Below are 27,435 nucleotides of genomic sequence, written 5' to 3' on the forward strand. Positions count from 1 at the left end.
GAAACAAAAAAGAATTTTGGGGACTTAGGAAGTTGTCTCAGCTTCAATGAGCTGTTAGTTGAGTTAAATTATCCTTCAATTCCACTACGCCAATGTTCATAATGCAGATCTCTCTCTCCTACCTGGTGCCCCCCACGATCCCATCCTCAATTCTGGTCTGGCGGATTGCAGTAGTTATTTTGATTCCCCTTTTGTTATTCGGTTTGCAAATAAGTTGTTGCATTAGTGACTGATGCCAGTTTGGAACATTGTTGGAAATTATTGAGTGTGATTGGTTAATTGTTAATTGTAGCTGTGCCCCTAGTTGCAATTACACCTCTCCCACATTTTTACAGCCAAATGCTTGTGAGCAGAAATCAAGGACTGCTACATTCCCGTTTTTTAAAAAAATGTGTTCACCAAGAAGCGAAACTTTACAGCAATGCAAAACAAAAAGCCAAAAGAATCCAAAACGCGAGAGCATAATCTTGAAATTAGAACTATTTAGGAATGCTTTCAGGAGACACTTACACAAATGATGGGCAGTGGAAATCTGGACTATCCACCACAACCCTACTCCTCAAAGATTTTGGATGTCGGCTCAGTTGGAATTTTCGAGACTGAGATTGACATATTTGGGTTGGCGATGGTGCCAAGGGATATGGAATCAAAGTGGTAAACTGAGTTCAGTCATTATCTAGGAGGCTCAAGGAGCTGAATGACCTACTTTTGTTTTCTATAATTGGTAAATTACTGAAACTGTTTGAAATGCTCTGTAACCTTTTTGTTTCAGTGTGTATAATTTCTGTATAAAATCTTATGCAATTGTTGTGACTTTTGAAACTGAGAGATAGATTGAGCTTGATGACCAGCACCTTTTGTGATCTGCAGATTAGTTTGCACATCTTGACACATCTCAGCAAAGACTTTTCAAATTATAACCATTCTAACACGGGAGCATTTAACAATTCTAAATGTCAAGAAATATCATATCAAAAGTCCTTAAAGCAAACAAAAATTACATCCTTTGAAATATTTGCACATAAAGATGTAGAACTCACCTATTAGTTTGCAAATGGTTACTTGCAATTTAAACTTGACTATGACTCTCAATATAAGCATAAGGTAAGTCAATAATTGAATGGCATGTATGTTTGTTTTTAAATGCATGTTTTTAATAATGCTTTGAATGTGTTCATTTTCTGAATTTGATTTTGGAAATAATTTCACAGAATATTCTAAAACTTTCACTATATCGGGGCAGTGATGGAGCTAATGAATTATGATGTACAAAGTTCCCATGACTTCATTATCTGGGCTTCACTGCAGGCTTTGCAAATGGTACAAAACAGTAACAATGTTCAGTTTCAATTTCAACAAAGCATCTAGTCTAACCTTCCACTTTATCCACGTTAAGAAATTCCCCTCTTGTCAAAGCTCAGAATTGACTCTGTTCTGGGAGTAAGGTGCCAGTGTCAATGGTTGGGGACTGGTACTTCCACAAGCTGAAGTTAGTGAAGAAGAGGAAACCTAATGAATTTGACAGAGATGAAGAATACTGCACCCTTGTGTAAAATATGAGGAAATAACGGTGGATTCATTATGAGGAATTTTATTATCTTTTAATGCAGAGTATAATTACAAATCCTTTCACAAAATATTTGTAATTAAAATTGTTAGTCTCTCTTCAATTAACCCCATAATTCGGTATTGCAAAATAAACCAGATAAATATTAATCCAAGTCTGTGGTATGCCAGATTTTCATCTTTATATTCAAAGAATGAAGCTGGGTTGGGGGAAGGTGAATAAGCAAATCCAAAGTCTGATTTACTTTCACAAAATTCTCAAACTGAGGTAAATAAATTCAACTTCCCTATCGTTAAACCTTGAATGGTTTATTGTATTAGCCTGCTGTGACAAATGTGTCTAGTTAAATTCTGCTCAACTTTATTTTGAGTCTTTCAAATAGTGGAGCTTAATTTGATGTGTTATTTGAAGATGTTGGTAGATTTATTTTGCAGTGATATTAAAATACATTAGGGTCACATGCAGCCCAGTGACTTGGCAGACGAATTTACTTGTATACTGAATCATAGCTTGGTTGGATAATTTTGCACCTGCATTCACCCTCATGATTTTTTGATCTCTAGTCACAAAGAGTCCATCACGGAGGAACAATTTCCTGGCTTTTCTTTATCAGTTCAAATGTTTTAATTGCATTACATAGGAGTAAGCCAACTGTCATCTCTCTTGATTCCAGCACAATATGAGAGGGTAAGGATAATATAACAGCATAATAATTCTTTAAGAAAGCATTTATTTCCACACTGTGCTTTGCAAATAGTTACAAAATGCACAATGTTTATTTACGATAATTAATTAGATTGCATTTATATGAATTAACAAGGATTGAGGTGTTTTGTTATGTTTCAATGGAACGATGCTCTGAGCAATTGACGTGATTCACAATTGTTATCCTTGTGAGCTTGTATTTGCAATTCTACAATGCCTCTTCCGACCTTGACTGTTGCCATGTATTTGGACTGATGTGAATAAAACATTCTGAGTGGCTTCTGAATTAAGTCAATTTGGCCTCTCCTGGACAACACATTTTTTGTCTTTATACTTTTGGAAATTCTTGTGACAGATGAGGGCTGAAGTCAAATTGGTAATATTAAACAGCAATAGTCCACTTTGATATCAATTGTTACAGAAATGGGGTGTAGTTGCAGTGCCATGCACCCTTTGGTCTGTCTTACGTAAATGGATCTGAACTTTAATTCATGCCATTTATAACATCTTCAAATTATTCTGAATTTCAAACCTGAACATGTAACCTGAACTGAGACAACTGCTCGCCAACAATAAATGATGTAGACATTACACAGGACAGTGATTGATTTGGGGTTTTGTAACTGACTAAACTGGGGAAAACGCCTAGCTTAACTTGTTACCTGAAATCTTTTTGTCAGGCATCTGGTATGCTATGTATGCATAGCATATAGGAAATGTGTCTTTTCTAGATGTTTTGTGATTGTAAACATGTATGGATTGTTCCATTAGTAATTAACCTGTATAAATAATCTGTTAGATTTAAGCCAACATACCTGGACACACTCCAGTAGACTAATTGGAGACAAAGTTGGGTAGTTCTACTTGGCCTCAATGAAGATTTTCTTATTCTCATACTTCTTGGCTCATTAGTTACATTACGTCTTTCTGATTCATCAAGATGAGGGACTGTTGGCACTGTGAGTTGGAACATTATCTTCAGTTTAGGTATTTCCATCTTAACATCAAACATCACTCAACAGGCAATGTACAAATTGGATACAACAATTGCTGCCTCTGCCCTAACGATATCATTTCATTCGAACCTCCGAATCCTGTATCGCGATATCACAGTGTGTTGTTTCTTCTTTACCTCCTGACTGCTTGAGCCACTTAAAAAAAAAACATTTTTTACAGGATGTGGGCTTCACTGGCCAGGCCAGCATTTGTTGCACATCCCTTGAGAAGATGGTGGTGAGCTGCCTTCTTGAACCACTGCAGTCCGTGTGTAGGTACACCTATTGTGTTATTAGGGAGGGAGTTCCAGGATTTTGACACAGTGACAGTGAAGGAACAGCGATATATTTCCAAATTGGAATGGTGAGTGACTTGGAGGGGAACCTCCAGGTGTTGGGATTCCCAGGTATCTGCTGCTCTTGTCCTTCTAGATGGTAGTGATTGTGGGGTTTGGAAGGTGCTGCCTCGAAACCTTGGTGAGTTTCTGCAGTGCACCTTGTAGGTGGTACGCATTGCTGCTACTATGCATCAGTGGTGGTGGGAGTGAATGCCAATCAAGTGGACTGCTTTGCCCTGGTTGGTGTCGAACTTCTTGAGTGTTGTTAGAGTGGCACTCACCCAGGCAAGTGGAGAATATTCCATCACAGTCCTGACGTGCCTTGTAGGTAGTGGACAGGCTTTGGGGAGTCAGGAGTTGAGTTATTCACCACAGGACTCCTAGCCTCTGACCTGCGCTTGTAGCCACATTAATTATATGGCTAGTCCAGTGCAGTTTCTGGTCAATGGTAACCCCCAAGGTGTTGATAGAGGGGGATTCAGTGATGGTAATGCCATTGAATGTCAAGGGGCGATTATTCAATTCTCTCTTATTGGAGATGGTCATTGCCTGGCACTTGTGTGGTGCAAATGTTACTGATCAGCCCAAGCCTGGATATTGTCCAGACCTTGCTTCATTTGCATATGGACTGCAGGAGTCAGAAATGATGCTGAACATTGTGCAATCATCAGCGAACATCCCTGCATCTGACCTTGTGTTGGAAGGAAGGTCATTGATGAAGCAGCTGAAGATGTTTGGGCCTAGGACACTAACCTGAGGAATTCCTGTTGTGATATATCAGGACTAAGATGACTGACCTCCAGCCACCACAACCATCTTCCTTTGTGCCAGACATGACTCCAACCAGTGGGGCGTTTACCCCTGATTCCCATTGACTTCAGTTTTGCTTTGTCTCCTTGATGCCATACATGGTCAAATGCTGCGTTGATGTCAAGGACGGTCACTCCCACCTCCTCCTTGCAAATTCAGTGGACTTAAAATTGACTCTATGTTTTGGTCTGATTCCATTAAGAGCTGTGCTGAAACTACCCACTTTCATTTTGCGTTGCACCCTTACAATTAGCTGAGAGACTTTAATTCTCTCGTTATTTTGATGCAACAGAAGTAGAAAGATGCTGAGTTAAGTGATTACACCATTTAGCCTTCTTCATTGGATATAGGATCAATAATAATAATAATAACCTTTTATTGTCACAAGTATGAAGTTACTGTGAAAAGCCCCTTGTTTTCACTTTCCGGCGCCTGTTCGGGTAAGGTGATATGGGAATTGAACCAATGCTGCTGGCCTTGTTCTGCATCACATCTGTTTAGAGCTGAATAACTTGAGTTGAGACCTTTTTTGGGGCTTTGCTGGCGAGGCCAGCATTTATTGTCGATCCCTAATTGCCCTTGAGTAGGTGGGGGTGAACCGTTTTCTTGACTCCAATGGTTTGTGCGGCTATAACAGAGGGCTATTCAGCGTCAGCCAAGTTGCTGTGAGTCTGTAGGCCAGACCAGCTAAGGACGGCAGATCTTTTTCCTTAAAAGGCCATAGAATTGCTACAGTGCAGAAGAAGGCCATTCGGCCCATCAGGTGTGTACCGACCCGCTGAAAGAGCACCCATCCAGGCCCACACCCCTGTCCCAACCCTGCAACCCCACCTAACTTGTCTTTGAAGGGACAATTTTGCATGACCAAATCCACCTAACCGTGCTGCCCATAGACATGATGGGTCTTTGTGACAATCCAATATTTTCATGACTGTCCTTATTGATACTCACGGCAGCACAGTGGTTAGCACTGTTGCTTCACAGCGGCAGGTTCCCGAGTTCAATTGCCACTTGGTTGACTGCCTGTGCAGAGTCTGCACGTTCTCCCCATGTCTGCGTGTGTTTCCTCCGGGCACTCGGTTTTCCTCCTACAAGTCCTGAAAGACGAGCCTGGTAAGGTGAATTAACAATTCTGAATTCTCCCTCTGTGTACCCGAACAGGCGCCGGAATGTGGTGACTAGGGGATTTTCACAGTAACTTCATTGCAGTGTTAATGTAAGCCTACTTGCGACACTAATAAAGATTATTATTATTCAATGCAAGATTTATGTAACTTTCAATTCCCTGATGAAATTTGAGCTCCTGTCTTCGGATGTGGCACAGTGGTTAGCACTGTTTTTATGCTGGCTTGGCTATTGTAGCAATGGAGACTTGCAAAATGTAAATCAAAGTCTGTTTTAATCTAGTAAAGTGAATTATGCTGCTAAAATGTTTCAGCCTGTTTAGGTTATGGAATGTGGTTCAGGCTGTTATCACGAGTGCCTGAAATCAGAACAATAGAGCCTTTACTCCTGCCACCTCGTTGCCATGGAATTCAGCCCTTGTCCTTGGAGAAATGTATCAGGCTTCTCGGTTTCTTTCAAACTATGTATTTAGAAAATGATTAAATGAATTTGCAGAATATGTGTTTTTAATCCTTAATTTAAAACTGGGGCTTAATATCTACGCTTAAACAGCTATCTTTTACCTATATTAGGTGTATTAGAAATACCCTGCTTCTGCAGTTACTGGTCTAGTAACATAATCACATTGAGCCTATAGGTCAAAGCTGCTTTGTTTTGCTGAGCATTGCTGATTGACAAGCTCAGTGTTTATTGCCCTTTTCTAATCTCTTGAGAAAGAGATGGTGACATTTCTTCTTGTACTGCAGCCAAATGATGTGGGCACACCCACAGTGGTGATATGTAGGGCCCTCCAGGATTTTGACCAAGTGATATTGAAGGAATGGTGTATTTCCATTCCAGGAGGATATGACTTGGCGGGAGACTTACAGGTGGCGATGGTCCGGTGTCCCTATGTGCCGACTGCTCTTGTTCTTCTAGGTGGCGGAGGTGGCAGGATTGGCAGGCATCAGCTGAGAAGCCTTGGTGAGTTGCTGCAGCCCAACTTGTAAATGAAACATACCCCAGCCACAATCGTGATGGAGGGAGCCGTTGTTTAAGGTGGCAGATGGGGTATCAATCAAGCAGGCTACTTTGTCCTGGATGCTTTCGAGCTTCAGGATTGCTTTTAGAGCTACACTCAACCAGGAAAATGGGGAATGTTCAATCACATATCTTGCTGGCAGACAGGCTTTGGTAAATCAGGAGTTGGGTTATGTGCCGTAGAATACACTGCCTCTGACCTGCCGTTAAGGTACAGGGCAATATTTATGTGGAGAAGGATCCCTGCGTTAAGTTACTGATTAACACCAGAAGGTGTTAATAGTGAGGGATGTTTCAGCAATGTTCATTGTCAAATGGAGGTGGTTGGAAATGGTGGGAAATGGTTAGTACCTGATATTCATATGGCAAAATTCATATAGCAGCGCAAGTCCGAATGTTGTCTTGGTCTTGCTACATGTGGGCGTGGACTGCATCATTATCTGAAAAGTTGTGAATGGAACTGAACACAGTTGTTAAAATTTATTTATGAGGCCGGACCGGAGGATAGACAGGGTGATTTCGGGTGTGTGGGTCGGAGAGGGTAAGGTCTCGGCGATTTACCAGGAGCTGCAGGAGGCGGAGGAAGCCTCGGTGGAGGAGCTGAAAGGCAAGTGGGAGGAGGAGCTGGGTGAGGAGCTGGATGAGAGCCTGTGGGCTGATGCCCTGGGCAGGGTTAATTCCTCCTCGTCTTGTGCCAGGCTCAGCCTGATCCAGTTTTAAGTGGTGCACAGGGTGCATATGGCAGGGGTGAGGATGTTCAAGTTTTTTGGGGTAAAGGACAGGTGTGTGAGGTGTTCGGGGAGCTCAGCAAATCACGCCCATATGTTCTGAGCGTGTCCGGCGCTTGAGGGGTTTTGGAGGGGCTTCCGAAGGGCTATGTCCAGATTCTTGGATACTCGGGTAAAACCGAGTTGGGGGATAGCAATATTTGGAGTGTCAGACGAGCCGGGAGTGCAGGAGCCGAAAGAGGCCGCAGTTTTGGCCTTTGCCTCTTTGGTAGCCTGGAGAAGGATCTTACTAATGTGGAGGGACTCAAAGCCCCCAAGTGTGGAGGCTTGGAGCAATGACATGGCGGGGTTTCTCAGGTTGGAGAGGATAAAGTTTGCCTTGAGAGGGTCTGTGCAGGGGTTCTCCAGGCGGTGGCAACCGTTCCTAGACTTTCTCGCAGAGCGTTAGATGGGGGCCAGCAGCTGCAACCCGAGGGGGGTTCTTGTTTTGGTCGATGTAAGGGGCGTTTGCCCCATTTTTGTTCTTAGTTTGTTAGATAGTTTAATGGTTAGAGGATTAAGTTGCCTTGTGTGTTGGCGTAATGCCCTTTGTATTTCTCTTTTGTATATTTTCTTTCCTTTCTGGAGTGTTTTGTAAAAATTTATTGTAAAAATCTTGAATAAACATATTTGAAATTTTTTTAAAAAAAAATTATTTATGTGATTTGGGCATCGCTGGTTAGAGCAGCATTTATTGCCGATCCCTAGTTGCCCTTCAGAAGGTGGTGGGGAGCTGCCTTCCTGAACCCCTACAGTCCCTGAGGTATAGGTGCACCCACTGTGCTGTTAGGGAGGGAGTTCCATGATTTTTCCCCAGCGACAGTGAAGGAATGGCGATATATTTCCAAGTCAGGGTGGTGAGTGACTTGGAGGGGGACCGCAAGGTGGTGGGGTTCCCAGGTATCTGCTGCTCTTGTCCTTCTAGATGGTAGTGGATGTGCTGGTAGGGTTTGGAAGGTGCTGTCTAAGGAACCTTGGTGAGTTACTGCAGTGCATCTAGTAGATGGTACACACGGCTGGCACTGTTTGTTGGTGGTGGAGGGTTTGAACGTTTGTGAAATCATGAATGGGCAAGTCCACTTCTGACCTTACATTGGTGGAGGGGAGGGATGTAGGTCATTGATTAAAGCAGCTGAAGGCTTAGGATGTTAACGCGAGGAATCCCTGCAACAATGCCCTGCAGCTGAAATGATTGGTTTCCAATTACTACCTTCCTTTCTAGCCAGTGGAGAATTTCCCCCGATTTCCATTAACTGCACAGCTTACTTGGTGCCACACTCAATCAAACTCTGCCTTAATGTCGAGGGCAGTCACTCACTCTCACCTGACTTCTGGAATGCAGGCCTCTGAGCTAGCTGCTTTATATGTGAAAATTTCAAGAACTCAGCATATTACAATGGTCCTTTTGTTGTTTCCTCTCAAAACTTTACTGCTAAGGGCCTTCTGTAAGCAGACATTCAAGGTCTGAGACAATTCCATTAAACAAACACTTATCTCGCAGACTGATTCCTAATCTATATGCAAAGCTAATGTTTAACATGCAATTGCTTGTCACGCAGTTAATTTTGTAAACGTCCGAGCCAAATCTTGAATTCTTTTATTCCATGTTGCAATAAATTCAACTGTGAAATGTTCAGAAATAATGGGCGCGATTCAACCACTGCCTTGCGCCCGCCGCCAATCCGTGCACACCGGGTGAATTATGGGAGAGGCCATAATAGAGATTTGCGCCGGGTGCAAACTATTTCACAATTCACCCGGCTCACTCCCGATGACGAGTTCCAGATCTCACCCAAAAATGGCGAGGAGGTTATTAAGCCTGATTTGCATTCAGTTCAATCTCGTTAACAAGGGGTCCAGGTTGGGAGTTGCCCCTGGAGGGGTCCAGTTCAGGGTTGCCCCTGGGCTTTGGGGGTGCGGGGGGGGGGGGGGGTGCGTGGGGCTTTGCATCTGTGAGGCCTTCAAGCCATCTTTAAATATTGTGGAGACTACAACTGGGGCAACAACGGCTTCAGCCTGTCTGTCCCACCAAACTCTCCAGGACAGATCCTTGCTGCAGTTTCTCTCCTGATTTCACCCCCTTTGACTCGGAGCCATCTCCAGCTTCACAGCTGAAAGCTTTCTTAAAGGAGAGATTGGCCTTGGTAGTTGGGAGAGCACTTCACGCTCCTAAACTCTCAAGTGCCTCCCCGAATTAACAGGTGCCATGTCTGAGGGGATGATTATTGGACTGGATGTCCAACAGTCTTTGAGGCCTGAACATTGGGCCTGCACTCTAGGTGCGTCAGCACCATAGAGGCAGCTGACAACAATCAAACGCTTGAGAGCAGGGCTTCGGAACTGGGGATCCGCTCGTGGCCAAAGTGTGTCTGGATGAATGAAGCACCGCCGGGCACGGCCTCCTTAATGTTCCCGGCAGCGGGCTGGGGTCTAGGTGCTCCTGATGTGGCTGGGGGTGAGTGTGCAGAGCAATGTTTGCTGGCACAACTGGCTCGCTGGGTGGCACTCTTGAGAGAAGGCAGTACAGAAGGCTTGGGAGATATGAGGGCCCCAGGATGGAAGTCCTAATTGATTGCCGGTCTCTCTCTTTCCCCAATTCCTTCCAGATACAAACATGTTTTCTGATGTGGACCCCACTGAAGCTGCCATCGCTGTGCTTGTCACAGCCGAGGTGGGCAGCCGGCAGCAAGGCAGTCGCAGACTGGAGGCGGCACCACATGGGCAGGAGGATGGCTCACAGACTGAAGACTCGGCCGTCCATCAAGCTGAGCAGGGGGTCAGAAGGGGAGTCCAGTGACTTGCCAAGGTGTACAGGCATCGTTGGTCATTCCATGGGCAGCATATGCTGCAGAAGACTGCATCTCAACAAAGAGACAGTATGGCACCTGTGCCACGTCCTCGCGGGCATGACACCCCATGGAGGAGGAGTACATCCGCTCCCGGAGGCCGTGAAGGTCATCTGGGAGGTGACGGATGATCTATATGCCCCAGCACCCAACCATATCACCATCGACCTGGACTAGGTCTACTAAGATGCCCTGACTACAGAATGTGCCACCATCGATGGGTGTCCGAGGTCCAGTGAGCCCTTTAATGTGCAGGTTAGGTGGATTGGCCATGATAAATCGTCCTTCATGTCCAAGAAGGTCAGGTGGGGTTGCTGGGATAGGGCGGAGGTAGGGTGCTCTTTCCAAGGGCAGGTGCAGACTTGATGGGCTGAATGGCCTCCTTCTGCGCTGTAAATTCTATGATAGTTCTATGATTAGGGAATGCCCTATATTAATAGAAGGGGTTCCACTTGCTGAATGTTCAGATCCTGTGCAACCACTGCCTGAGGTGTGTGCGCAGTAATCTGACTGCGTACATGACAGCTGCACTCTGTGGCACTCGGTGATCCCCGGTGTCATCAAGGACCACCCCAAGATGACGGGTTGGCTCTTGGGGGACAAGAGATACCCGCTGAGGACATGGCTGATGGTGCCAGTGTTGAGGCCTGAGACCAAGGCGGAGAGCCGATTGTAATGAGTCCCAAGTGCCACCCGTGCTGTCTTAATAATAATAATAATCTTTATTAGTGTCACAAGTAGGCTTACATTAACACTGCAATGAAGTTACTGTGAAAAGTCCCTAGTCGCCACATTCTGGCGCCTGTTCGGGTACACTGAGGGAGAATTCAGAATGTCCAATTCACCTAACAAGCAGGTCTTTCGGGACTTGTGGGAGGAAACTGGAGCACCCGGAGGAAACCCACGCAGACACGGGGAAAATGTGCAGACTCCCCACAGGCAGTGACTCAAGCCGGGAATTGAACCTGGGACCCTGGCGTTGTGCAGCAACTGTGCTAACCACTGTGCAACCGTGCCGTCATTTGAGCGGTTCCGGAATGACGGACTTCCGGTGACGGGGATGTGCTGAGTGGTCGCACATTAGGTGGCTCATCTCCATAAGACAATAAAATAGGCACTTTTGGCCGAAGTTAGCCCGCAAAATCAGACTTAAAGATCCCCTCACCCTCATCGATAACATGGACGACAAAGATGCCAAGAAGCAGCAGCTTGAGAGGCTGCAGGAACATCAGGAATCGTGGGAAAAGACAGGAGCGGCGAACAAGCGGGTCAGTGGACCTACGAGGTGAGGGGTACCCAGCCACCCCTGAGAGGGGGAGACCGGCGACCCGGAAAGCGAGCCCCCCCCACCCTCCAACACCGGCCAGGCGATGGATGGAAGACGTTTCTAAGCAGGGAAATAAAAGCATTGAAGGACGACATCAAGCCGAGAGCAGTCAAGGTGGCAGTGACTCCAGCCGCCTTGCAGACGGCGCTCGACGGCATGGGAAAGAGGCTGGAAGCCCAGGGGAACACGGTACAGCAGCTGGAAAAGGCATTGATGGACCAGACTGACCGAATCGTCGCCCCGGGGGCCGAGGTCAAGACGTTGGAGGCCACCCAGGAGAACCTGACAGGGAAGGTCGAGGACCAGGAGAATCGGTCAAGGCGGGAGAACATCCGAATCGTGAGCCTGCCAGAGGGAATCGAGGGCAGGAACCCGACTGACTATGTGGGCCAAATGCTGGTCATCCTAGTGAGGAGGGACAGCTTCTCCAAACTGCCGGAGATCGACAGGGCTCACAGGTCGCTCCGACCAAAGCCCAGGGCCGGGAGCAGCCGCGGGTAATAACAGCCAAGCTGCACAAACATCAGGACCGAGAAAGGATCCTTCGCTCGGCTCGACAGACTAAGGCTTGCAAGTGAGAGGGACAGTATCAAGACATTGGGGCAAACCTGGCAGAGCACTGGCCGGATTTTATCGGGTAGGACTGGAAAATCCCACTCTTGGTGTAGTGTGCGATTTAAGCACATGGACTGCACACAAGGTTATAAAAAGTGTTTCTTTATTTCACTGGTATCAATGTGGTATCAACCCTCAAGGGGAAGCGTCATTCCATGAAAACAAACTACTGACAGAGAATATTCACTTCCAATGCTTCAAATCTGGGTCCTGTTTTGGGCCTCGGCTCCACAACACCAGGCTCATTCAGACTTTTTCTGCTGCCCAGCTCTTGGTTTCAGTCTTGTTCTCTCACTCCCTCTCTCATGAGGTTTCTCAGACTCAACATAACGCTGTGCATTGACTAATTATTGGTGAAGAAAAGATTATCCAAATGCCATTAAATGGGGATTTTCACAGTAACTTCATTGCAGTGTTTAATTGTGACACCATTAAAGATTATTATTATTATTGCCTGAATGGATGGTTGGACATACATTTTTCTATAATAATTACTGAAAGACAATATTTGTTCCTGAGAATAAGGAGTATAGTATAATGTATCAACATAGTGTTGGGATTAGACCTAATTGTAATAACGGATACAATATTAAGTACATTAAAAAAGCAGATTCTTTTCACCAGGGTTGAATCCATCCATTTAACTATGTTTCCACTCCCTCCTTCACCCTCCCTCTCTTGCCCCAGCCCTGAACATGTCACTCTCTCCCTCTAGTTTCTTTCCTAACACAGCGCAAGGCCTCTTTAAGCTTATCTCAAAAGGTTTCCCACTATCTTGACTCCAAATTCACTAAACTAATGGTGACTCTTTCCGGACCACCATTGTAACTGGCTTTCAGTGGACCCGTTGCCTGTAAAACTGAGCCCCTTCCTTTCAACGCTGCTGTCATCATATCTTTGTCATTGAAACCCCCCCCCCCCCCCCCGCGCCATCTTTGATATCCATTTCTGCCACTGGTGGCTGTTTCTTCACTTCACTGCTTCACTGCTCTTCGTCCACTCCAAGTCCCTTCACTCTGCCAACTAAATGCAATTGCTTTTGTGGTGCGTAAGCGTTGCCTCATCATCTATGACTGACTCCGGTGTTTAATTAAAGTGGGGAAAGATTGGAAGATTGAACCAGAAATGTAGCAGGCACACAGAAGGCCTAGATATTCCATCGTGATGGATTTTCGGCTGAAGTAGACAAAGGGATTTGCTTTCAGGAGCGCTTTTGACATCGCCCATGTTTGCCAAAGTGCCTCACAGTCAATTAAGTGCTTTTTAAAGTCTAGTCAGTGTTGCAGTGTAGGAGATGCGGTAATCAATTTGCTCTGAGCAGATAATACATTAATATTAATATTAAATTAATAAATGGTGCTGTTGGTGGATGGAAGAATTGGGAAAATTATTGACTTTGTTTTCTTTCAGGACCAATGTTCTGTTACTTACAGATTATACTTACATTCACTGATGGGGCTTCCAGTCTTCAATTAGCTGTATGTATGGAGGTTTCTCCTTTTCCCCCATTAGGTTTTATAACTTTTTGGTTCCACTTTGTTATTTGATTGGAATTAGTACAAAAGGTTGTTCATCCTGTGTGCAACAGCTTATCGCGACCTAATTTTTCACATGTATTGGTTCTCTCTCATGTTCTCATTATTCCTGCAGTAAAAACCTAGATGTACCAATTATGCATATAGGTGCAAGAGGGACTGGGATTACTTTGACAGTTTTCATCCCCAGGCATTTTGTGCTTGAATAAGACGAAGATAAAAAATGCATAACTCATATTTTTTTTGTGCGAGAGAACTTTAGGGCTGTTTTCCTTTAAGTGTCGCTGCACTTGGCTGTTATTAATGTGTAAATTCAGGGTATTAAATGAAATGCCACGATTTGCAAACCTCCTGGTCAATTTATGTCATTCTGCGAGTTGCTTTGCAGAAAAGCAGTTCCTTATTTATTGTGAAGAAACTGCTGAACTTGCACATTAATTGCACAGTAAAGCCGCCAGAGTTAAATCTGCTAATGAAAGTCTTCCTTTTTAAGAATGTGATCGTTATTTAACGTGGTGCCAGTCAAACCTTTCCAAGAAATCAAATAATTAGACTGTAGAGTCTAATTTCTTCCCGTGGTTTATTGTTTTTTAAAGGTTTTAACAAGATCACATTTTTACAGTGTTATGGGCCAGGGTTTAGAGAACCCCAAAGTGTATCGTAGAGTTCACCTGACCCACAACTTTTAATAGATTGTGGTTATGGGAATCACACGGGCTTACTAGTTATGGGGAGCACATGGGCTTACCTTACAGGTGTGATGCACCAGAGATCCACAGTATTTTAAAATTAAAACACTGTTTATTTATGAAACCAGTTAACACTTTATAAACCCACAGTAAACATCTTAACAACTATCAACACTAATCCTCCCCACAGATACAATATTCTATAAGTAAACCTTAATCTTTCCTTATTACCATCCATAAGACAAAAGACCCTTTTTAACACAGAGAGCAGGTTTAAATTCTCTACTGAGAGCAGTTATCACTTTGAAATCACCCAAATGAACACTATTTAGCTTGTAGAGAGATCCATGCACATCTGCTGGCTTTCACTGCAGCTCTTCTCTCTGAAAACGAAACAAAAACACACCCCGTAGCAAACAGCCTAAAACGAAAGTAAAGCAGACAAACAGCCCAGCTCCATCCACACTCTGACATCACTGATAAACACCTATTTCTTAAAGGAACATCCACTACAAATATTTTTATAAATACCCATTTTTTAAACACCCATTTCTTAAAGGTACTCTCACATGATAACAGTTTTTTTATTTCCTGTCTGGCTTAATGCAATTTTCTTTCTTTATTAATGACTCTTTCTGCATCTGATTTGACTTTAGTTCACCCTCTCTAACTTGCCCTCATTTTAAGCCTTTCCTCTGTTTATTTTTTTAATCCTTAAATTTCATTGGATAGGAGATTGGTCTGTCGTCAGGCCACTGACCCATGTCATCAACTCGCCACATCGTAGGTAGTGCACTCAGAGTAAGTTACGATGTGCAAAAAAAATCTTTGAACCGTAGAGTTCAGGAAGAAAAGCTCTAACAGGGCATGCACACAATGTTCTGCTCCAAGATCTGACCCGTTGTATGCATGGTGTGAGATAGCGATGCTAAACTAATCTCTGTGGACACTTCCTCCTCATTTCTATTACCTTTTGCCAGTGATCTCCTGTGGAGAGCTGGAGACCAATTGGATGAGAAATTTAATCCATTATTCTGTGCGCTTTCCAAATCGGAATCTATTGGCCAATCGGTGGTGTTGCAGGAATATGTGCATGCACTTGCTAAAACCTAGCGGGGAGAGGGGGGGGGGGGGGGGGGGGTGTAAAAGGTCATTTAAAATTTGAACGTTTGCTTCCATAATTTAATAACAAACGGACCTGTGGATCTGAGGCATCGGTGGGCACCCTGCAAGCCACGGATGGCATGTGGCCCATCAGGCTCACAAGACATTTTCTATTTTATGGTCATTTGCTCTAGGTTTCCATTCTGGTTATCGCTCCACTTGCTACCTAAACCCCAAAACGGCAGATCTGTCTGTCTGTAATACTGTGGCTCCTGATGCGGAGGTAGGTAGTGCTGTCTATCATTTGGGTGTCCCTGAGTTTATCACCTCCCTGGATTAAGACAGCGATGCATTCTTGTTGATCTATCCTGCCTCACTGACCATTGCGCTCTGGAGCATAAACGATAAGCATAATTATTTATTTTGTTTTTACTATTTAAAATTGAAGACGGTTCTATTCATCTTTGAAGGCTTAAGCATTTTCTATAACTCGGTATGAAATATTTGGCATTTATTAAATGTATTTGACCTTATTTTTGGGGTCATGGTTGCTGCACACGCCCCGTTCTTGCGCCCATTGAGATGAAGGACGGCCATTCATGCAGCCCACTCACTGGCCTAGGCTACCCAGCACTGATCTAGATTGCACTTTTACATCACGGTGCTAACAGGAAGACCAGATTCATGTCAATAGTCTGTTGTTGTTGCCAGGTCGTTGTGTACTGACCACACCTTTTTAAAATATTGTGCGGTGCAAAAGATGTGCAGAAGAGTACTCATAACCATGTCCACATGTTCTGGGCATGCCCAAAAATTAGGGGATATTGGCAGGGGTTCACGGATATCGTGTCCAGGGTATTGAAGACAAGGGTGGAAATGAGTCCAGGGGTAGCGATCTTCGGGGTGTTGGAAGACCCGGCTGTTCAGGAGGAGAGAGAGGCAGATGCTCTGGCCTTTTCCTCCCTGGTAGCCCGGCCTATTACTGGCTTGGAGGGAGTCTAGGCCTCCGAAGTCAGAGGCCTGGTTAACAGACATGGCGAGCTTTCTTGGCCTGGAAAAGATCAAGTTCGCCTTGAGAGGGTCAGTGTCAGGGTTCGCCTGGAGGTGGCAACCATTCATTGACTTCTTTGCGGAGAATTAATCGTCAGTAAGGGGGGGAGGGAAGCGGGTGGGAGGGGGGGTTGGGATAGTATAGAGTAGGAGGTTAAATATGCGGGCCTTGGAGGGACGGATGTCGGCGGTTGCTTTTTGATTACTGTTCTTTGTACTCTGTTGTTTTTGTACTGCGGCTGTTTGTTATGCCAAAAACACCTCATTAAAAATTGTTTGTTTAAAAAAAAAAGAAGAGTACTCATAACACAACGGGGTGAATTGGGGAGGCGATGGCATAGTGGTACTGTAACTGGACATCAGTAAACCAGAGACCCAGAGTAATGCTCTGGGGACCGGGGTTCAAATCCCACCACAGATGGTGACATTTGAATTCAATAAAAATCTGGAATTGTCGAATGATGACCATGAAGCCATTGTCGATGGTCTGAAAAACCCATCTGGTTCACTAATGTCCTTTTAGGGAAGGAAATCTGCCGCCCTTACCTGGTCTGGCCTACATGTGACTCCAGACCCACAGCAATGTGGTTGACTCTTAACTTCCCCCTCAAGAGCAATAAGGGATGGGCAATAAATGCTGGCACAGCCTGTGACGTCCACGTACCATGGACGAATAAAAATAAAATGATCTGCAGGGCATCTCCGTTCCACCAGCAGCGTTCCCCGCCCGCGGGTTTCCCGGCGGCAAAGGGTGGCAACAATGGGAAATGCCATTGGCCGGCAACGGGAACAGAGAGCCCCGCTGCCAGCGACGGTGCGTCGCCGAGGAAAACGCAGCTGGGGAGGCGAAGAATTCACCCAAACGTCTTTTGAAAACTGTGAATGTTTGAAGCATCCGCCACCTTTGATGGAGCCTAAAGACAACGTTACAATTTTGACATCTCCCTCAGATCTAGTTTCCCTCAGAGTGACAGAGCTTGGGAACTCTGGTGAAGAATTTTTTAAAAATTTAGAGCACCCAATTCTTTTTTTCCAGTTAAGGGGCAATTTAGCGTGGCCAATCCACCTACCCTGCACATCTTTTGGGTTGTGGGGGTGGGGATGAGACCCGCGCAGACATGGGGAGAATGTGCAAACTCCACACAGACAGTGAACCAGGGCCGTGATCGAACCCGGGTCCTCGGCGCCGTGAGGCTGCAGTGCTAACCACAGCAGGGAACTCTGGTTAAAGAAGGCTCGAGGTTGATACCTACTCTGTAGTTCCACCTGTTGGTTCTGTGAGGCTACACGCTAGCTCCCTGCTGGGCTGTGCTGCAGAGTTGGGCATTGGTGCATTCCAGACGACATCCGTTGTTTACTGAATTTAAACATTTCGCCCTTGTTAAATTTCTTTCTTTTCTGCCTGGATCACGGACTGTTGCTTGCGACAGCTGGCATCCAAGAATGGGTGGAACAAAGAGGCTGAAACAATAACGTAATTGAGCAATTTTAAATAATAAATGTACAACACAATAGTTCAGAAGACAGGGAGCTGGATTCTCCAAAAATGGGGCTATGTCCCCACTCCGGCGTAAAAACACTGGCGTTTCACGCCAGACTTTCCTCAAAACAATTAAGACAAAAGTGAGATGTTTGCGGTCCAGGCGAGGGGACAGGAGAGGCGACTGGTGGACTGCCGTTTAGAGTGGTAGGGAGAAGCTTTAGGTATCTCGGCATCCAAGTGGCGCGTGAATGGGAACGGCTGCATAAATTAAATCTGGCCCAACTAGTAGACCAAATGAAGGACGATTTTCGGTGGTGGGACGCGCTCCCGCTGTCACTAGCCGAGAGGGTGCAGACGGTGAAGATGATGGTCCTCCCGAGATTCCTGTTTGTGTTCCAGTGTCTCCCCATCTTTATCCCACGGTCCTTTTTTAAACGGGTCAACAAAGTGATCACTGGCTTTGTATGGGCGGGCAAGATCCCACGAGTAACGAGCGGGATGCTTGAGCGGAGCCGGGGAGAGGGCAGGCTGGCGCTGCCAAATTTCAGTAACTACTATTTGGCGGCGAATATAGCCATGATCAGGAAGTGGGTGGTGGGGGAGGGTCGGTATGGGAGCTTATGGAGGATGCTTCATGTAAGGGCACCAGCTTAGGGGCGTTGATAATGGCGCCTCTTCCGTTGCCGCCGGCACGGACTCCACCAGCCCTGTGGTGGTGGCGGCCCTGAGATCCTGTGGGCAATAGAGGAGGCATGTGGGAGCTGAGGGAGCATTGATTTGGTCTCCAATTTGTAATAATCACCGTTTTGCCCCGGGAAGGATGGATGGGGGATTCTGGAGATGGCGGAGAGCAGGGATTGAGAGGATGGGGGATATGTTTATAGAGGGGAGCTTTCCGAGTATGAAGGCACTGGAGGAAAAGTTTAGGTTGGCGAGGGGAAACAAATTCAGGTAACTGCAGGTGCGGGACTTCCTACGTAAACAGGTAGGAATCCCGCTCCTACCGCTAAGGGGGATTCAGGACAGGGTAGTTTCCAGAGGGTGGGTAGGAGAAGGGAGCGTCTCTGACATTTACAAGGAACCTATGGGGTCAGAGGAGACGCAGACTGAGGAGCTGAAGCGCAAGTGGGAGGAGGAGCTGGGAGGAGAGATGGGGGATGGTCTATGGGCGGACACGTTGAGTAGAGTCAACGCGTCCGCAACATGTGCCAGGCTCAGCCTGATACAATTTAAAGTCGTTCACTGGGCTCACATGACAGTGGCCCGGATGAGCAGGTTCTTTGGGGTAGAAGACAGGTGTGCAAAATGTGCGGGAGGACCAGTGAACCATGTCCACATGTTCTGGACATGTCCGAAGCTCAGGGGATTCCGGCAGGGGTTTGCAGATGTCATGCCCACGGTGTTAAAAACAAGGGTGGCACCGAGTCCGGAGGTGGCAATTTTCAGGGTGTCGGAAGACCCGGGAATCCAGGAGGAGAAAGAGGCAGATGTCCTGGCCTTTGCTTCCCTGGTAGCCCAGAGACGGATACTATTAACTTGGAGGGACTCAAAGCCCCCGAAGTCGGAGACCTGACTATCGGATATGGCTAGCTTGCTCTGTCTGGAGAAAATCAAGTTCGCCTTGAGAGGGTCACTGTTAGGGTTCGCCCGGAGATGGCAACCGTTTGTCGACTTCTTTGCGGAACATTAATTGTCAGCAGAAGGGGGGGGGGTTAAGTTAGCTTAGAGTAGGGGGTTAATAAAGGTGGGACCTGTAAGGGAGGAAGACGGCTTTTGCACTATGTTTATAGATTGATGTATATTGTTTATTTTGTTGTCGCTGTAAAACCAAAAAATACCTCAATACAATATTTACTAAAAAAAATAAATTAAGACCCATTCACCTTCCTGCAGGGGGCTGGCAGGGCCGCGGAGTCATTCTCGCAGCTTTCGCTGCCGGGCCCCTGCACGTCCGGTTCTGAATCTGCGCATGTGCAACGGCGGCAGCCTCCAGCGGCTGTGCCGAACGCAATGGCGGACTCAGCCGGCGGACCTGGACCAACAAAGAAGGTCCCAACGATCCGCCCTGCGCCGCTCCATATAACCTGGCCAATCGCCGCCCCGGCTGGCCATAAGGTCCCCCCACCCCGGTACTTGACCCGCCGCCCCCCCCCCCCTCCCCACAGGGTGGCCGTGCACTGAGGTCCTCTGGCAATAGCCCCCCAGTCGCGCCGCGTAAATGCCGGACCGGCACTGGGCACGAGTCGGGCGTAAAAGTGGATTCCCCGCCCCCGAGCCAAATGCGATTTTGGCACAGGACTGCGGAGAATCCAACCCAGGATTTGTACTGATTATGTTCAACTCCTTTTTAACCTTGTGGGGCATGTAGATGCTACTGAACTGTGATCCAGGGAGAGTTTGTTTCATTATTCGAAGGATAGGTTCACCTTGGAATGTGTGAGCAGATTGATGTTCAGTAATTAAGAGAACGTGAGAAGGCTATTGTCTAATTACAGAGGGCTGTGCCAGACAACTTGGATTGAATCTGAGCTAAAGCCAATAAAGTAACACTCGTGTTGGAAACCTTAAACCAATACAGAGGTTGCTGGAAATTCTCAGGCAGCAGATGAAGGGTTATTGTGTAAAATAAAAGGTCGTGGTGTAACATGTTGGCATGGATTGAAGATTGGTTGGCTAACAGGAGACGAAGTTGGAATAATTGGGCCTTTTTGTGGTTGTCGGATGTAACGAGTGATGTGCCAGCGGGCTCAGTGCCAGGGCCTGAACATTTTACAATTTATATAAATAACTTGCAGGTAGCGGACTGTGGGTGCTAAATTTGCTGATGACACAAAAATAGGTAGGAAAGTATATTGTGCAGAGGACGTAAGGAAGCTACAAAAGGACATAGGTTCAGTAAGAGGGTAAAAATACGGCAAATGCAGTATAATGTGGGCAAATGTGAAATTGTCCATTTAGGCCAGTCGATGAAAAAAGAAGCCTATAGAATCATAGAATTTACAGTGCAGACGGAGGCCATTTGGCCCATCGAGTCTGCCCCGGCCCTTGGAAAGAGCACCCTTCCGATTATCTAAATGCTGAGAGATTTCGGAGCTCCAAATGCAGAGGGATCTGTGTGTCCCAGTGCATGAATCACAAAAGGTATACAGGTACAGCAAGTCATTGGGAAAGCGAATGGAATGTTATTGTTCATTGTGAGGGGAAGTGATTACAAAAGTAGGGATGTTGTGCTTCAATTCTGCATTGATGAAACCACATCTGGGGCGGGATTCTCCGACCCCCCGCCTGGTCGGAGAATCCCCGGGGGGGGGGGGGGCGGCGTGAATCCCGCCCCGCCGCTCCGACACCGGCTGCCGTATTCTCCAGCGCCACGCCGGTCGGGGTCCGTTGGCAGCAGCCCCCCCGGCAATTCTCCGGGCCCCGATCAGCCGAGCAGTCATCCGTTTTTGGCTAGTCCCACCGGTGTGGGTTCCGCATGGTCTCACACGGCGGGACCTGGCAGTTAAGTTGGCTGGTGCGGTCCTCGGGAGGGCACAGGGGGATCCGACCCCGAGGGGGGCCCCCACGGTGGCCTGGCCCGCGATCGGGGCCCACATTTCTGCGGGTGGGCCTGTGCCATGGAGGCACTTCTTCCTTCCACGCTGGCCCCTGTAGGGCGCTGCCATGGCCGGCATGGAGAAGACACACCCCTGCGCATGCACTGAACCACGCTGGCCGATCTGCGCATGCACTGAACCACGCCGGCCGATCTGCGCATGCACTGAACCACGCTGGTCGGTCTGCGCATGCGCCAACCCGCGCAGTCCCTTCAGCACCGGCTGGCGCACCGCCAACCCCTCCGCTGCCGGCCTAGCCCCTGGAAGTGCGCAGAATTCTGCTACTTCTGGTCGCCCTGACGCTGGAGTGGTTCGCGCCGTTTTTTATGCCGGCGTCAGGCCGTCGCGCCGATTCGGGAGAATCCCGCCTCTGGAGTATTGTCAAGAGTATTGGCCTCCTTATTTAAAGAAAAATGTAAATGCAGTGGAAGCAGTTCAGAGAAGGTTTACTAGACTAATATCAGGAATGTGAAATGAAATGAATGAAATGAAAATCGCTTATTGTCACAAGTAGGCTTCAAATGAAGTTACTGTGAAAAGCCCCTAGTCGCCACATTCCGGCGCCTGTTCGGGGAGGCTGTTACGGGAATTGAACCGTGCTGCTGGCCTGCCTTGGTCTGCTTTCAAAGCCAGCGATTCAGCCCTGTGTTAAACCAGCCCCTTGAGGTTGTTTTATGACGAAAGGTTGGACAGGCACAGCTTTATCCACTGCAGTTTGGAAGAGTGACAGGAGACGTGATCAAAACTTTTCATATCATAGAATTTTCAGTGCAGAAGGAGGCCATTTGGACCATCGAGTCTGCACCAGCTCTTGGAAAGAGCACCCTACCCAAGCCCTCACCCCCACCCTATCCCCATAACCCAGCAACCCCACTCAACACTAAGGGGAATTTTGGACACTAAGGGCAATTTATCATGGCCAATCCACCTAACCTGCACATCTTTGGACTGTGGGAGGAAACCGGAGCACCCGGAGGAAACCCATGCACACACGGGGAGAACGTGCAGACTCCGCACAGACAGGGACCCAAGCCGGGAATCGAACCTGGGACCCTGGAGCTGTGAAGCAATTGTGCTAACCACTATGCTACCGTGCTGCCTGAGGGATATTGTCATGACCCCCCTGGGCTAGTGTATGGTCAATTCCAGCTTCACTAGACCCGAAGTCACAACACAAGTAAAATTAGATTTTATTTTAAATAGCTGAGGTTCTTGGTTGGAATTACAGTCACCAGGTTTGTAACTTTAACACAAGTAACCTTTTTTTTATTATGAACAGTGTTATAATTAAACTGAGAATGTAATATTCCTTTCCCAGCAGCACACCCTCCCCTTTCTAACTAACCCCACTCTCTACACGCACACACAGACAAACCACACAGAGGGGAAAGTGTGATTGAAAGGAAGGTAAAGAAAATATGAATAAAAATAAAAGGATAAAGGATCTTTAAGGCACTGGGATGACTTCTAGTTCGTATATTCCTGAGGTTCAACTTTTGTTTCTTCCTTTTAGGTTTGACATGGTTCTCTCTGCTCAGATTGTTATTTTCTCTGCAAATTCAGGATCATTTCAAGTTTGCAGCAAAGATGTGCCAGGCACCCACTAGTTTCAGAACAATACTGCAGTTTTCTACATCAGCAGCAAGCGAGAGTGACTTTCATTTTCACTTCCAAGGTCTAAACACTTCTGCCTATTCTCTCAGAAAACATCACACAGGAACCGATCATTGAGCCATTTGTTTTACCTTTTGAAGGCTTTTGTACCACTTCAAATCTGGTTACTGCAATTGTCTCTTTAATTAAAACGTCTTGGACACATCTCTTCATTATTTTAGTTTTCTTAATGAGCTATGCTCCAGGTTTCTGGCACCTGTTTTTTTTTAACTATTACCCAATGGTATGGCTTTTCTTCTAGAAAGGCTAAGAGATATGTTCCTTCTCTAACCTTCTGAACAAACAGCTTCTCAAACATAAGAACTAGGAGCACGAGTAAGCCACCTGGCCCTTCGAGCCTGCTCCACCATTCAATGAGATAATGGCTGATCTTTTGTGGACTCAGCTCCACTTTCCCGCCCGAACACCATAACCCTTAATCCCTTTATTCTTCAAAAAACTATCTATCTTTATCTTAAAAACATTTAATGAAGGAGCCTCAACTGCTTCACTGGGCAGGGAATTCCATAGATTCACAAACCTTTGGGTGAAGAAGTTTCTCCTAAACTCAGTCCTAAATCTACTTTCCTTTATTTTGAGGCTATACCCCCTAGTTCTGCTTTCACCCGCCAGTGGAAACAACTTGCCCGCATCGATCCTATCTATTCCCTTCACAATTTTATATGCTTCTTTAAGATCCCCCCGCATCCTTCTAAATTCCAATGAGTACAGTCCCAGTCTACTCAACCTCTCCTCGTAATCCAACCCCTCCAGCTCTGGGATTAACCTAGTGAATCTCCTCTGCACACCCTCCAGCGCCAGTACGTCCTTTCTCAGGTAAGGAGACCAAAACTGAACACAATACTCCAGGTGTGGCCTCACTAACACCTTATACAATTGCTGCATAACCTCCCTAGTCTTAAACTCCATCCCTCTAGCAAGGAAGGACAAAACTGCATTTGCCTTCTCAATCACCTGTTGCACCTGTGAACCAACTTTTTGCGACTCATGCACAAGGACACCCAGGAGCTCAGAAGAGCTGAGAGAACTGCTTTCTCTCATAACTCCAACTGCAATCAAATTAGTTAATTAAAACTAAAAAGCTTCTCTACCTTACAAGGCTCCAGTTGTTAAGCAACCATTGTTGGTTAATTTATTTTTCACACTGTAGCCCTCTCTAAGCACACTAGAAACATAGTTGGAACCTAACTAACCCCCACCCATACAAACACCTTTGTGTTTCAAACTATAAGTTTTACCCTTCCAGGCACAGAAACATTAAATTAAACACACCTTATTTGTCAAGTTCACCAGTGTAAATACAAATCCCTTAAAACTACCTTTGTTTTCCTAACACAATATTCTCTTGCATTATTGCACTAATTTCATCCTTTATTAACAATGCTACCCACCTCTTGCCCTTTTTGTCTGCCCTTAGTAATATTGAGTAGCCTTGGGTATCCAGCTCCCAGCCTTGCTAACGTTGCAGTTATGCCTCCGTTATCGCAATAATATTGTACCTGTCTATACCAATTTAAGTTGTTAATTCGTCTACCTTATTGTGAATGCTCCTTCATTCAGATAAATGCCTTTAGACTTGTCTTTTTAACATTTTTACACATGAATTTTTGTACTATGGCCCTATTTGTCGCCAGCCCTTGTTTTCTCTGCCTTCCACTTCTGCTTTCTACTTTTCTGTCTTTCATTTCTATCTTTTTTTCCTCTCTAGTGTCTCCCCACTTCCAATCCCCCTGCTCTAGTTTAAACCCTCCCCAACAGTACCAGCAAATATCCCTGCCAAGATATTGCTTCCAGTCCTGCTGGGGTGAAACCCGTCCAACTTGTACAGGTCCCATCTTTCCCAGAATCGATCCCAATGCTTCAGGAGTCTATCCCTCCCTCCTACAACATCTCTCTAGCCACGTACTCGTCTGGTCCACTCTCCTATTCCTGATCTCGCTGGCCCGTGGCACTGGGAGATTACGACTTTTGAGGTCCTGCTTTTTAATTCATTGCCCAGCTCCCTATATTCCGCTTTCAGGACCTCAACCTTACCCTCACCTGTATCACTGGTACCCATATGGGCTCCACAACCTCTGTCTGTTCACCCTCCCACTTCAGAAAGTCCTACAGTCACTCAGCCATCCTTAACACTGGCATCAGGGAGATAACATCATGCCTCCTGGTGTCACTGCATAAACATCTCAGTGCTTCCCATGCACTAGGGGAGTCTATCATTATTGCTCCCCCACTCTTCTCCCCAGCTTCGTGTACCTGAACCACTTGTGGTGCCGTCGCCATGCCGCTTGCCGCACTCTCCTAATAAACCTCCTCCTCCAACAGCATCCAAAACAGTAAACCTGTTAGAGAGGGAGTTTGACCCCGGGGACTCCTGCACCACCTGCCTAGTGCTCCTCCTCTGCCCGGTGGTCACCAATTCCCTTTCTATCTGTGCACTCTTTTAAAAAAGATTTAGAGTACCCAATTCTTTTTTTTCCAATTAAGGGGCAATTTAGCGTGGCCAATCCACCTACTCTGCACATCTTTGCATTATGGACCCACGCAGGCACGGGATAATGTGCAAACTCCACACGGACAGTGACCCAGGGCCAAGATCGAACCCAGGACCTCGGCGCCCTGAGGCAGTAGTGCTAACCACTGCACCACCATGCCGTCCTCTATCTGTGCACTCTTTACCAGAGTGCGAGCATCTCACCCTCCGTGTTCTCCATGAGAACACGTCCCTACGGATTGTCCACAGTGACTCCAGTCACAGCGCCAGCTCTGAAATGCGGATTTCGAATAGCTGCACCTCCTGCACACACGTGTGCACCCTGGACACTGGAGGTGTCCCTGACATCCAGCACCGTTTCCTTGACTGTCAGAAACCACACATCATATCACGGACTGTGAATCTAGTTCACCCATATCAGGGAGCGACTTTCATCCCTCTCCTGCCTTCCTTCATGCCGGTTGGCTTGAGCAAGTAGAATCCCCACATTGCAGACAGAGGCCATTTGGCCCTTCGTGTCTGCACCAACCTCCTGAAAGAGCTCTCAGGCCCACCGGGTCCATTCCCCGCCTTATCCCCATAACACCACCTAACCTGCACATCTTTGGACTGTGAGAGGAAACCAGAGTACCCGGAGGAAACCCACGCAGACACGGGGCGAACGTACAAACTCCCCGCAGTAACCAAGGGCTGGAATTGGCCGTGAGGCAGCAGTGCTAACTATTGTGCCGCCATCTAGTGGGTAGATTTAGTAGGTGAATTTACATTTCTGCATTCTGCAGCCCGATGAGAAAGACAACATCTCGCCCATTCGCACATAGACAATCTCTCCTGTTTCCTGTGACATTATTATTTCTACACACATAATAGTCCTTCAGGTCTCTGGAGAAACCAGGAGATCGTCGACTGCAAGCAGTCAGTGAAGCACCATTGTTTACAGTTTCTCCCAGCTGTAATGTTGCGGTTACCTGTCTACCTGGAATGTAATTCTCTCACGATGGTCGGCTGAAGATGCATAGGAAGGTTGTTCTACTTTACCCTACTGTATGTCCAAGAAATGTAATATTATTGTTGAGCCTGTGATTGCCCCTCACTTTCTCAAGGGCAGCTAGGGAAAGGCTGGCCTTGTCATCATCGCCCACACACGATGAACAATTGAAAAAAAAGAATTCATACACTCGCACACTAAGAAATGTCTTAGTGTGGAGTGCCATAGAAAATGATTCATGTGATTGAAACCAATGCATTATTTTTTTAAAAAGAAAATTTCTGTTTTTAGGGCAGTATCATTTCTGGAAAATCCCCCCCCCCCCCCCCCCCACTCCCCCACTCCCCCACTGGCATAGTCATTGCCCCATTAAGAAAGTGAAAATGTGGAAATTGCTTGCCTTCTGAATTCCTATTTTGATTTTATTTCCCCCCCCATTGTGGTGAACACATTGTACTAACCAATCACCACCGTATCACATTGTATCACGCTGTTGCCCCCATGAGGGCTCCACCTACGGACCATTGTACTGTACTACACGGAATGTATCATGTTGGTGCCCTTGTGGGCTCCGCCCCTGGCTCCACCCCCTTGAGGGGAGGTGTAAAGAGCAGCTGCCCTGTAGGCGGCTCTCACTAGCAGAGCAATTCGCAGGCAGGCACTGTTCTAGTCGATTAAAGCCACTGTTCACTTCAACTCGCTGTCTCGCG

The 27,435-nt window shown here is 46.5% G+C and overlaps 1 protein-coding gene across 3 annotated transcripts in view; it reads left to right on the plus strand.

The window, feature by feature from the left end:
• Window positions 1–27,435, plus strand: part of kcnt1b (potassium sodium-activated channel subfamily T member 1b) — a 531,773-nt gene that overhangs the window by 41,488 nt on the left and 462,850 nt on the right. The window lies entirely within an intron of this gene.

The sequence above is a fragment of the Scyliorhinus torazame genome, chromosome 22, assembly GCF_047496885.1.
Source record: "Scyliorhinus torazame isolate Kashiwa2021f chromosome 22, sScyTor2.1, whole genome shotgun sequence".
Classification (NCBI taxonomy): domain Eukaryota; kingdom Metazoa; phylum Chordata; class Chondrichthyes; order Carcharhiniformes; family Scyliorhinidae; genus Scyliorhinus; species Scyliorhinus torazame.